The following is an 11703-nucleotide window of genomic DNA, read 5'->3' on the forward strand; positions in this document are numbered from 1 at the left end:
AATGGGTAACTGCTTGTTGCTAACAATAATCAGTATATGTTAGCTGACTATCATTAGTTTTTGCAGAATCATACTTAGGAAAGTAAATCCATTATTTTGTAAAGGCATTAAAAGTCGAAGAACCAATTGTTTTCTTTTTCACTGTCTAGTCTGAACTATTCTTCTTTATCTCTCAGCATAGATAATTCATCATCTCCTCAAGGGCAAAGATAATTCTTTACTCATTTTTTTTTCATCTCTCTAGAGTAGCCAGCAAATGAAAGAAATATATCCTAGGCAGCTACTACCCTTTCAATGTGAGATACAGAATGAGATACACAGACCTTATTCTAACCTGGAGCCCAGTTCAGCTGAACCCCAAAGGACCTAGAAACTTGTGAGTGAGAAGGTGTTGTATGACATTATGGTTATGTTTATTTGTCATTTAAGCATTATTATAGCAATGGCTAACAGATATGAACATATAATTGATGCCCCAGTGTCCTTCCTTCCTGCCTTCCTGCCTTCCTGCCTTCTTTCCTCCCTCCCCAACTCCCTTCTTCACTTTCTTCCTCTTTTCCTAAACATCCTAATATTGTTAGTATAAATTATGAGTAACAATGTTAAAACAGCCCTTTATTCACTATGAATATGTAAAGATTAAACTTTCCTTTTCAGCTTCTGTCCCTCTTTTCAGCAGCTCAAAATGATCCTATTCTAGGTAATAGATTTGCAGTGTGGTTAATAACCTTTCTTCTACAGGATGACACTCCTTAGTCCAGATCATAGTTTCCCAGACTATGGAAGTTTCAGGAATGCTGGATGTTTCAGGTTATTTGAACATTTTGTTGTTATTGTCCCTACAAAAACTTACCCCAGAATCATCTGGACTTGAACAAATCCATGGATGGAAAAGAACAGCCAGCCACAGCTCCCATGTTTTCACCTGTTTTGGGTTTTTTTTTGGTTGCCACCAAATGAAAGCACCATATACATTATTTACCTGAAAACCTAAATCTTTGCAAAGTATGCATGAAACAGAGCCAGTTATGAGGAAAAAAATTGCTAACATTTTCCATGCATCTAGACTTGGCTTGAGGTTTGGGAAAACTTGGATTCATTTCAGAGTTTTAAAGAAAATATTGCATATATTGATTGATGAACCATGCTGCTGGTAGTGGTTTCTGAGATGCTGATGGTCACCTCCTGGGAACCATTCTGAGATGAATGCTCTGTGGCATTTTAGGATCAAAAATCAATCTATAGGTGATGACATTCAATCACCACTGACTAAGGTTGGAATTGAAAAGAGAGTTCCAATTGGAAAAGCAAGCTTCACACCACATTACCCGTAAGTCAATGGCTTGGAGTGAAGGGACTAACTACACAAAGAAATCCAAGAGCCACTCAACACCAGCTCACCAACAGTTTGGGACACATGTGAGTAATTTGCAAAGAAAGGGAGTTCTGGCTCAGACATTGGGTTATTCTAGTTTCAAGAGTGTCAGTTCTCACCTGGACAGAAAAGGTAGACAGTGGGGCTTGGCTTTAATAAAGTATACAGACTCTAGACAGTTTCTAATACAATGAGATTATCAAAGGCTCATAAAACAACATATTCAAGGACATTGAGCCATGGCTAAAGAAAGTCAGGTGGTGGTTTTCAAGGACACTGAATATATTCTTCCATTTCAGGATATTATTTTTCATTAGTTTTTTTTTTTTTCAGATTTTGAGAGAATGGGGAAATTGAAATATTTGTTCTAGGCAGATATGAAGAAATTCTTGGGTTGGAGGTATAGAAAAAATGACGTGAAAAGAAGTGACTATTGGTGTGATGTGTTGGCGTTTATAAGCATTCATGAACCAATTAAAAAAAATAGTATGTTGGTAAAGAACCTTGAAGATCTAAGGTTGTTATTCTCATTTAATAAACTAATACTAGAGAATGTGTCAGGGAGATTATTTTAATATTACTGATATACTGAAGTAAGTGAGGAAACATTTTCTTTTTTGTCCACCTATTTTAGGTTCATTAGCTGGGGCCATGAAGATTAGACTGACAGAAGGCAAATTAACAAGACAAAAACAGTTTACTACTGTGTGCAGCACACATCACATGGGAGAAAGCTAGATGATGAATAACTCAAAGAGGTGGTTAGAACTTGGGCTTATACAGCATCTTAACAAGGACAATAAATTTGTAGAGAATTGACAAGACAAAGGAAAAGGAATTTAGGCTTCCAAAGGCAGCAAACCATGGGAAGGTAAATATATGTGGGGAACGAATGGAAGGTAAGTACTAGTTACTAAAGGTTATACAGATTCCTCTAGTGTCCTCCCTGGGCTGATCAGGATCTAGAGTTGTCTCCTGTGATTAACTTCTGTCCTTCCTGGTAGAGAGAGGAAAGGGGGACACCTTTACAGATTTACGTCCTACTTTAGGCAAATAGGAAGATGACAGAGAGTTTTTCTTGTATCTGCTTCTTCTCAATTGCCTTTAGGTCAAAATAATCCTCATGCCAAAGTAGCAGATTTTGAGGTGGCATATTCTGCCACCCTCTTTCAAGCATAATTGTGTTTGAAGATACCCATGTGACAACAAAAAATAACCAAAATGAGTGAGTTATGATACAGAGAAGAAATTTCTGGAATGGAAATAAAAAGAGCCACATTTGAGTATAGGCTATACTACTTCCTAGTTTTAAGACCTTTCAGAAAATATTTGGGAAACCATGTTGTCATCTGAAAACTGTCAATACAATACAATCAATACAGCTACCATCCAATATAATGCACCTGGAACAATAATGCATGAGAGCATGAGAGCAGTCTGCATCCTAATGCCACCTTATGATTGATAAGCACTTTACAATCGATTGAATGACACAAATATTGATTTATTTGGATATTTGTTTACTACTTAAACACTTCAATGTCTCCAGCTATTTGGTGGAATGATTTGCTTTTAATAACAGGGGTGTTTGATGTCTTGTGGATAACACTGGAAAGTATGACACTGATACTTGAGGAGAGGGAGGGGTGTAAAGGAATTCCATCACTGACTCTGCACAGGGTTCAGTGGCCTGCAGCCCCTATAGTTGATAAGCATTCTTGAAAGAAATAGCTTTATTAAGCACTCTGTTGACAGGCTGCCCTTATGATCTGAGCAGATGGCAGTCACTGGTCTCTTTGCTTCTTCCCTCCCACAAGCCCAACTGTCTCTATACCTAGAGAAATCAAAGTGAATAATATATAGCTATTGGTAACGGAAAAACACAAACTCTAGCCTTTTTCTATTTTAATTGGACCCTCAAGCAGGGAAACAGGAAGACAGTGGCAGCTACAACACTCAGCTTCAGATGCTTTGTCTTCTGCATATGGAAACAAAGAGTCCTTTATTCTCTTCTCGGCATGGTTATTTTTCACACAGGAAGGGATAGGGCAGTTGATACAGATAGACTTCATCCTTGTCTGATTTCATTCCATCACATCTCCATTATTCTTTTTCTTTCACATTAATTCTTCCCTCATTGTTTGTAACTTAGAAATATTTGTAGATGCTTTTTATTACTACACTCTCTTAACTTATGAGCTAAACTCGACATGTTTAATTATTTTTATTTTTCCCTTTTTAACATCACAATGGTGAAGCAAATGGACTTTGGAATCAGATCTGATTACAGTTGTCCTCATCTATTTTTTTTTTCAACGTTTATTTATTTTTGGGACAGAGAGAGACAGAGCATGAACGGGGGAGGGGCAGAGAGAGAGGGAGACACAGAATCGGAAACAGGCTCCAGGCTCCGAGCCATCAGCCCAGAGCCTGACGCGGGGCTCGAACTCACGGACTGCGAGATCGTGACCTGGCTGAAGTCGGACGCTTAACCGACTGCGCCACCCAGGCGCCCCTGTCCTCATCTATTTTGAAACATGCTACTTAACATAGGGATATACCTCCTGACACTCAGATGCTTCATTTGAGAAAATGGAGAAGTCTCAGGACATTTTGCAGAGGATCCTGGGATTGTTAGATGATATAATTTCTCTACCATGATTACTCAGTCCCAGATTATATGCTAAAATTTCAGTAAAAGTTTTGTGAAAAATATTTTCATCACTTACAACGGAAACACTTGCAATTTCCCAATTTCAGGCAGAATTTTAGGTTCAGTAATTCATATGGAGAAGGGGACTTCGGTTTCATTAAAGTGGATGGCCATTCTCAGTCCAAGAGATTGAGAAAGGAAGAATAACTGCTTTTAAATTAGAAGGGCTAACTAACACACGGGAGAGAAGAGCTGTGTGTGGAGTCTTCTTTTAAGGGTCATCTTAGAAAAACATGGAGTCAGCGAACTTTGCAGCTCTTCATTAATTTCACAGCTTGAGAAAGTTATGTTAATGTGCACTAGACATGGTAATATTTTAGGATAATCTATCTGCTGAAACATTCCTGTGTCATCCATTAAACTTGTTACTCAGTGGGATATCTCTACAACTGATGAAAGAACCAGCAATCTCCCTGATTTTCATTTGAAGTGAAATACATTTTCTTGGTAAAGTTCAGCGTTCAGATGTTATTTTCTTAAAATAAAGCTGGATTGAAGCAGAGAAGGAAAGGATGATGCAAAAAACAAAGTGAAAGCACATAGTACTATTTTGTGCTTGCCGTGCCTGCTCTTTGGGACTAATTATAAATGTAAATTTCCGATACGAAGAAAGTTTCCCTTTGCCTTGCCATTTTCCCCTTTCTTTTATGCTCCACCTGCCAGGACAAACCCGCCAGGAACCCATAGGGTTATGGGAGAATGAACTATTCATTTCTGAGTTTTTGGCATCTCATATTCTACAATCCAAATTGGTCTCTAAATCTGGCAGAGTACCTAGTGGGCCTCAGTGTTTATGGTTGGAGAATGAGTGGCTTGGAGGCATATCTCTTTCACCTTTGTTTAATTCACAGGTCAGCATGGCTTTTGAAATTAGTACATTTCATTAGTTACAAGTTCTGATTGAGAAAAAATTGAGGAAGTAGCTGGGAGTGAAAGAGAGAAGTGGGGTCATTGCACTGTTGGGGCAAAGCCCACGTCAAACTGGTTCTTTACCCCTTTTATCTGGGATGGACCTTCACATATGATTGAGGAAGAGAGAAGCCCTCCCCAAGGGATTTTTTCTTTGGATGTACTGCAATTGAAAAAGAAAAAAAAAGATGGCCATTTGAGCAGTTTTATAAGCTAAGGCTATGAAAGCTGTAATTTGAAAAACTACGTGGGTGGCAATGTTGTTTAAGAGGGAAAAGAAAAGATAATTATAGGAAAAAAAATACCCAGACACACAAATCAGGAGATGCTAATTACATAAGATGGTTAATTTAGGAAATACAGCTGAATTAGCGTCAAATTTCATATGACTCAGATCTTCAAGCAGGAGCAAAATAACCACAGAGCTTGGGGCAGTCTGGCATATGTTTTAGAGGGATAGAAACAATAATATTAGTAATAGCTAATGGTTGTTGAATGCTTACCATGTGCTGGGTATTGTGCTTTTTAATGTTTTACCCTATTTATTTCTTAAAACAAACTCACAAGGTAGTTTCATTTTTCCCCATTTGTCAGATAAGACAACTGAGGCACAAAGTGGTTATATTATCCTAGAGGCAGGACAGGTATCTAGGTCTTTCTGACCTCAAAGCTTCTCACCAAGAGCTACTTCTCAGAATTTTATGTAATTCTTCAAATAAGAGGGCTTCTCTTGGGAGCCAAATTCAAAATCCTGGATTCAAAAGAAGAAGGAAGCTGAAAGAAACCTGTATATGTCACTTGCCTCTGTATAATATCTTTAATTTTTTCTTACCAACCTGGGGCTTGCTATTACCGTTAACCAACTTACTAACATCAAAGGGTATTCTTTAAAATGTTATTTAAAAAGCAATAAAGGTGGGGCGCCTGGGTGGCGCAGTCGGTTAAGCGTCCGACTTCAGCCAGGTCACGATCTCGCGGTCCGGGAGTTCGAGCCCCGCGTCAGGCTCTGGGCTGATGGCTCAGAGCCTGGAGCCTGTCTCAGATTCTGTGTCTCCCTCTCTCTCTGCCCCTCCCCCGTTCATGCTCTGTCTCTCTCTGTCCCAAAAATAAATAAACGTTGAAAAAAAAAATTAAAAAAAAAAAAGCAATAAAGGTGTTATTCCTTAACAAACATTTAATGCAATAACTTTAATAGCTAGGTGAAATACAAATTAAGTCTATCTTTGAGATGATTAATTTAAAGGGGAGTCCAAATGAGTGATATGGAAGACATTTACTCCAAGGAGTGAGTAAAGATAGCAATGTCTTATGTTATTGACTTTTTCCTTTTTCTCATTTTTTTAAAGATTTTTTTAAAGTAATCTCAACACTCAACATGGGGCTTGAGCTCACAGCCCCAAGATCAAGAGTCCCATGCTTTCCTGACTGAGCCATCCAGGCGCCCCACCTTCGTCTTATTCTCATTTATTTTTCTTCTTCCCTCTCTTCTAAAGAAGTTTGGAACCATAATGGCAGATATGGAAAGCCCCATTTCTATGGGATAGTGTCTTTCCTCATGTTGAGACCAAACTCATTTTATCTCTTCAAAAATGTATTCACTGGTTTCAGCACAATGACTTCACATTTTTTTTAGCACTTCAAATATTTATACCAATTTGTCAGCAGCAAGTATCAGTGACAAGCGGAGATAAAGTATTATTTATGCTGAGATATCCAATTTTTACTTGTTTGACTGCTTTCTTGAAAGATGATGCTTGGGAAAATAAAATGCAGCATTTATCATTGTTTGGTTGAGTATGGGAGGTGAAACTTGCTCTCTTCACTGTGACCCAGTTCATTCACCTAACTGAGGCTTAATGGTCCATCCCCAATTCAGCCTAGGGTTCCACAGGCCCAGCACAAGAGAGACATTTGCAAGCCACTCTTTGAAAGGCAGAGCAATGCTAGGCTAAACAGTTTTTAATATAGAAATATAGATTATATAAATATAAATATAGTTTGAAGAATCTCTTCTTTATATGTTGCAATGTGTTTCAAAGCCAATGGATAAAAACCATTGTATTTTCAGATTTGCATGGGGCCTACAACATCACATGTTATTATTTGGGTATGGGGCGGAGGAGAGGAAAAGAGTTAATGGCAGGTGGAAGGGAGCAAAATGGCTGAGGGAGTTTCAAAGGGAGAGTATAGGAGACTATCTATATTCAGCCTGACCACAGCATTATTATTTATAGACTATTTTAAAGAATAATTTAATTACTTCACTTATTCAACAAATAATTATTGTGCTCAATATTTTAACACTTACCATGTGCCAGGGACTATTCTGTAATGTAGGGATACAGCAGTAAACAAAAGAGACACAGCCTCCTGAAGCTGCTATATGAGTGGGAGAAATAGATAAGAAATGAATAAACAAGAATATAGTATGTCCAATAGTAAGAGTATTGTAAAGAAAAATAGAGCAGGATTAAGAGAGGAATGAGCAAGACCACAAGCACACTGTTGAGTGGTTTGTGCACTGCGTAAAGGCACCCAGCTGAGGGGCAGCATGGTAGTAGGAATCAACAAACATGTTGAGTCTCATATGTACAGAGTGATTGTGATGGTCTGCGGGTGAAGGATGGAGAGATTCGTAAAGGTTAAATTAGAACACTTTGAAAACAGTGTTTGAGAATCTATCGTCTACAAGTTGCAGCCTGTTTCAAAGCCAGTGGTTAATAGCCATTGCAGGTTTGGGATTTGTACGGGGATTGCAAGATCACACTTTACCTAATATTTGGGGATAGGAAGAGGAGAGAAAGATCATGAATGGCAGATGGAAGGAACAATATGGCTGATGAAATTTCACAGGAAGTATGGAAGATTGTTTATCTAGATTTGGTCCTCACCATAACACTATTATTTATGGAATATTTTGAAAATTAATTTAATTTATTCATTATTGGACAAATATTTGTTGAGCACCTCCTACCAGACCCTTTGACACTCCCCAGTTATTGATTCAAGATTTGATGGATTATTGTATTTGAAGAAATCATTATAATCATAATTTTGCTAAGTTTAATTTTATTAAGCTTTGTAGTTTGGGGCTTTTCCTCTTCCTGTTTTGTGCTGTGCTCATTGATTATCTTCTGTTTTTGGAAGTTTCTTTCTAGTGACTTGTAGGTGACCTAGTATGAGTGTTTTCATTTTCAAATTTGGAACCTCAGAAAATATAATGGTGGTGATGAAAATCAAGAACATCCAAACTTTCTGTGTGAACAACTGATTTTTGTGAATGCACTGTGCTACATGTAAATTGCTATGTTAGTTTCTTTTTGAATATTTTAGTCTGGACACTCCGAGGAGAACTGATAACCATAGCCAATTGTGGGTTTAGTTAACATTATTTTAAAGCAATTACTTACCTTCCGTTGTTGCTCAATGGGTTGAAAAGGATCTTGAAACATCCTCATGAGTGACATGGCGAAGAGAGAGCAGGAAATTATTTTCTTCCTTTTTGTCTTTGACCAGTTATTCAATCAATTGACCAGTTTTGATTTAGTACATATCATAGGTAGGTGGCATTGTGCTCTTTGGGCATTGAGTATTTTAAAAAGGATGACTAAGTCCTAATATGTAAGGAGCTAGGTGATGTTGGCTAAGTAAAACTAAGTCAATTTGAAAAATTGGGGTCAATACGTTAGTAAATGCTAACTTCTGTGGCTCAAAGGTCTTAAGTTATTAATCCATGGTTCTTGGTTGTGAGGGAAGCCAGGTTGAGTAGACTAAGCAAAATGGAGTTTATGCTTATCATGTAGCTCACAGATCTACTGGAAGACCAGAAGAATGAACCCTAGAATAAACTTTCTGAACAAGGCATGGCTCAGAACATAGCCGATGAACAGACTGCTGTCCCTGCTGCTAAACACCAGATTCTAGAGTTGGCATGACTGCTAATTCTGGGTCAGATGTTCAATGTTGCATCCACCACAGCCCTGCTGCCAGAGGGGGAAAGAGTCCTTCATCCATGCTCTCTTGTATCACTAACCATGGGATCAAAGTCAGCTTGGGTGACTCTGATTGGAAGAGCCCATCAACTTCTGAGTCCTAGGAAGAAGGGATGCCAGAAAAGCAATCAGCTGTCATTTCTATTTTCTAAAGATGGTCTTTGCTGTCCACCCAAAATGATAAACTGCGGAATTCTCCAAACATGAAAAGGGGTTCAGATGCTTAAGTAGCCAAAATAAGTGATGAATTGTCACTACAAGAATCAAAGTCAGAGAAAGACAAATACCATATGATTTCACTCATACGTGGAATTTAAGAAACAAAACAAATGAGCAAACGGCAAAGAGAGAGAGAGAGAGACGCACACCAAGAAACACACTCTTAACTACAGGGAACAAATTGATGGTTACCAGAGGGGAAGTGGGTGGGGGATGGGTGAAATAGGTGATAGGGATAAAGAAGCACATTGTTGTGATGAGCAGAGGGTGTTGTATAGATGTGTTGAATCACTATATTGTACTCTGGAACTAATATTACACTGTGTGTTAACTAACTGGAATTTAAATAAAAACTTAAGCAAACAAAAAGAACCAAAGTAAATATTTTTCTCCCAGTCCTATTGATTTATATCTACATATGTTGAATATGGAGGGATTTTAGACTTCATATTACTCGTCCATTCTTTATAAGCTTACATTTATTCAGCCAACCATCCATTTTTTATCCTTCTACCTCAACTTCTTATGTGAGGGGCTCTCAGATTATTTCATATGCCTTTTACCTTCTTAGACAGCAAATAGAAAATTGGACTGATATATCAGCACTGGAAAATAATAATTTTGGAGGATTTGCATATGTGTTATAGAAACATTCTGGCAGCTGGCAGAAAAGTCTCTTCCATAAAATTCAACTATTCTAACTAAAATTGCATTTTTGAAAAAAGAAGTTTCAGTCTTTGGAATATATTAAAAAGGAAGAACAATTAGAAAATTTTTAGTGAAGCATCACCAATGTCAAGTGGTGTAATAAAACATGTACAATTAGAAAAACTTTTTGATGCCCTAATAAAAACAGAAATAAATATAGGTTGGACTTTATTATAAAACTTCTATGTAGTGTCTATATTGCACAAACTGAAAATGATTGTCTGAGGTGAAGACTGATCTTCTACAGATATTCTAGAAAATGATGTATGGTGACAAATGGTCATTATACTGATTGTGGTGAGCACTGAGTATGTACCGACTTGTTGACTCACTATGTTGGACACCTGAAACTAATAAATTATTGTATGCCAACGGTATTTCAATAATAAAAAGACAAAAAAAGATTTTTGATCCTTAAACTTAAGAAATAAAACATACATGGAGAACACTTACTAGATTATTGGCATGTTCGAAAGGAGCTACTAAATAAGTGCTGAAACTAAAATAATTCTTTGCCAAATGCTGAAATAGTTTCATTTAGAAGAAATGTCTCTCAGGACAGACATATGCGAGAAACAAAACTGATGCTCCTGGCTGAAGTTCAAAGCCACACTTTTTAGAGGGCACGACCACCACCAAAAACTTCAGAGTGATCAGAAGCATCGTCTTCTAAAGACTGTAGTCAGCATAAGGAAGAACAATTGATTAGGGACTGTGTTTGTCATCCTCAGACATGCATTACTGGTTGGATATCAGACCCAACTTACCTGCACCTAGCTAGGTCTCTATCATCTGAGGGACACTGAACGCCAAGACCTGGGGGGATGTGTCCTAACTGCCTATATTAGATCATTTTGCTTCATTATACAATGTTCAATAATCTTCCATATATCTTACTCCCCTCTGGTGCTATGGGGAACAGCTGATAACTAAACAGATTCTAGAGTAGGGGAACTTGACACTCCAACCTCTTTGGCACTCATGGAGGTTGGAGTGTATTTAGTTTTTTCAGCCCATATAATCTAAGAACTGGTTCCTGCAGTGAGATGCCTGCCTGGGCACAAGGAGAGGTTCTGTGTCTTTCTCCATTGGTGTTTCTGGTTCTATTTGCTCAGCTCAAGCCTATTCCCAAAAAAGTTTGTGCTGAGAAACACAAATGGCAAAAATCATGGTTTTCTCACTGTTTACAGTTTCTGGGGTCCTCTTGGTTCATCTGTGGAGTCTCAGGAGCTCCTCAAGGGATGTCTGGATGGCTTGGCCTCCACCTGCTCCAGCCAGTTTGGTTTTGCTTTCATCTTTTATATATTTGGACTTGGTATGATTTTATTTTTAAAACATAATTCTGCTGCTAAACAAAGAGAAAAAAAAAACTTTGGAAATCACCAGCCTAAAGAAAAATTTTAAAAGACCTCCTTTCACTTCCTTCCTTCTCTCCTTCTCCGGAAGCCTCCTTACTTTAGGAGTTAGGGAGGGGATGAGGGAGGGAATGTCGTTTTGTTCCTTCCTTCTGAACCAGAATTCGACTTCCTCTTCCTGAAGGCTTAGTACCTTCCATTTTCGCCCCTTCCTGTTTACTTCCTCCCCCATCCTTCCTCTTATTTCTTCTTCCTTCATGTCCCTCTCTTACCTCCTCCCTTCCTTCTTTTCTTCTTCCTTCCTTCCTTCCTTCCTTCCTTCCTTCCATCCATCCTTCCTCTCTGTCTCTTCCCCCTCCTTTTCTTCCCTCCCTCTCTCTTTCTCTCTCTTTTTCTTTCCCTTTCTTTCCTTTCCTTTTCCTTTTTTCCCCT

This window comes from Lynx canadensis, chromosome B3 (genome assembly GCF_007474595.2).
Source record: "Lynx canadensis isolate LIC74 chromosome B3, mLynCan4.pri.v2, whole genome shotgun sequence".
NCBI lineage: Eukaryota > Metazoa > Chordata > Mammalia > Carnivora > Felidae > Lynx > Lynx canadensis.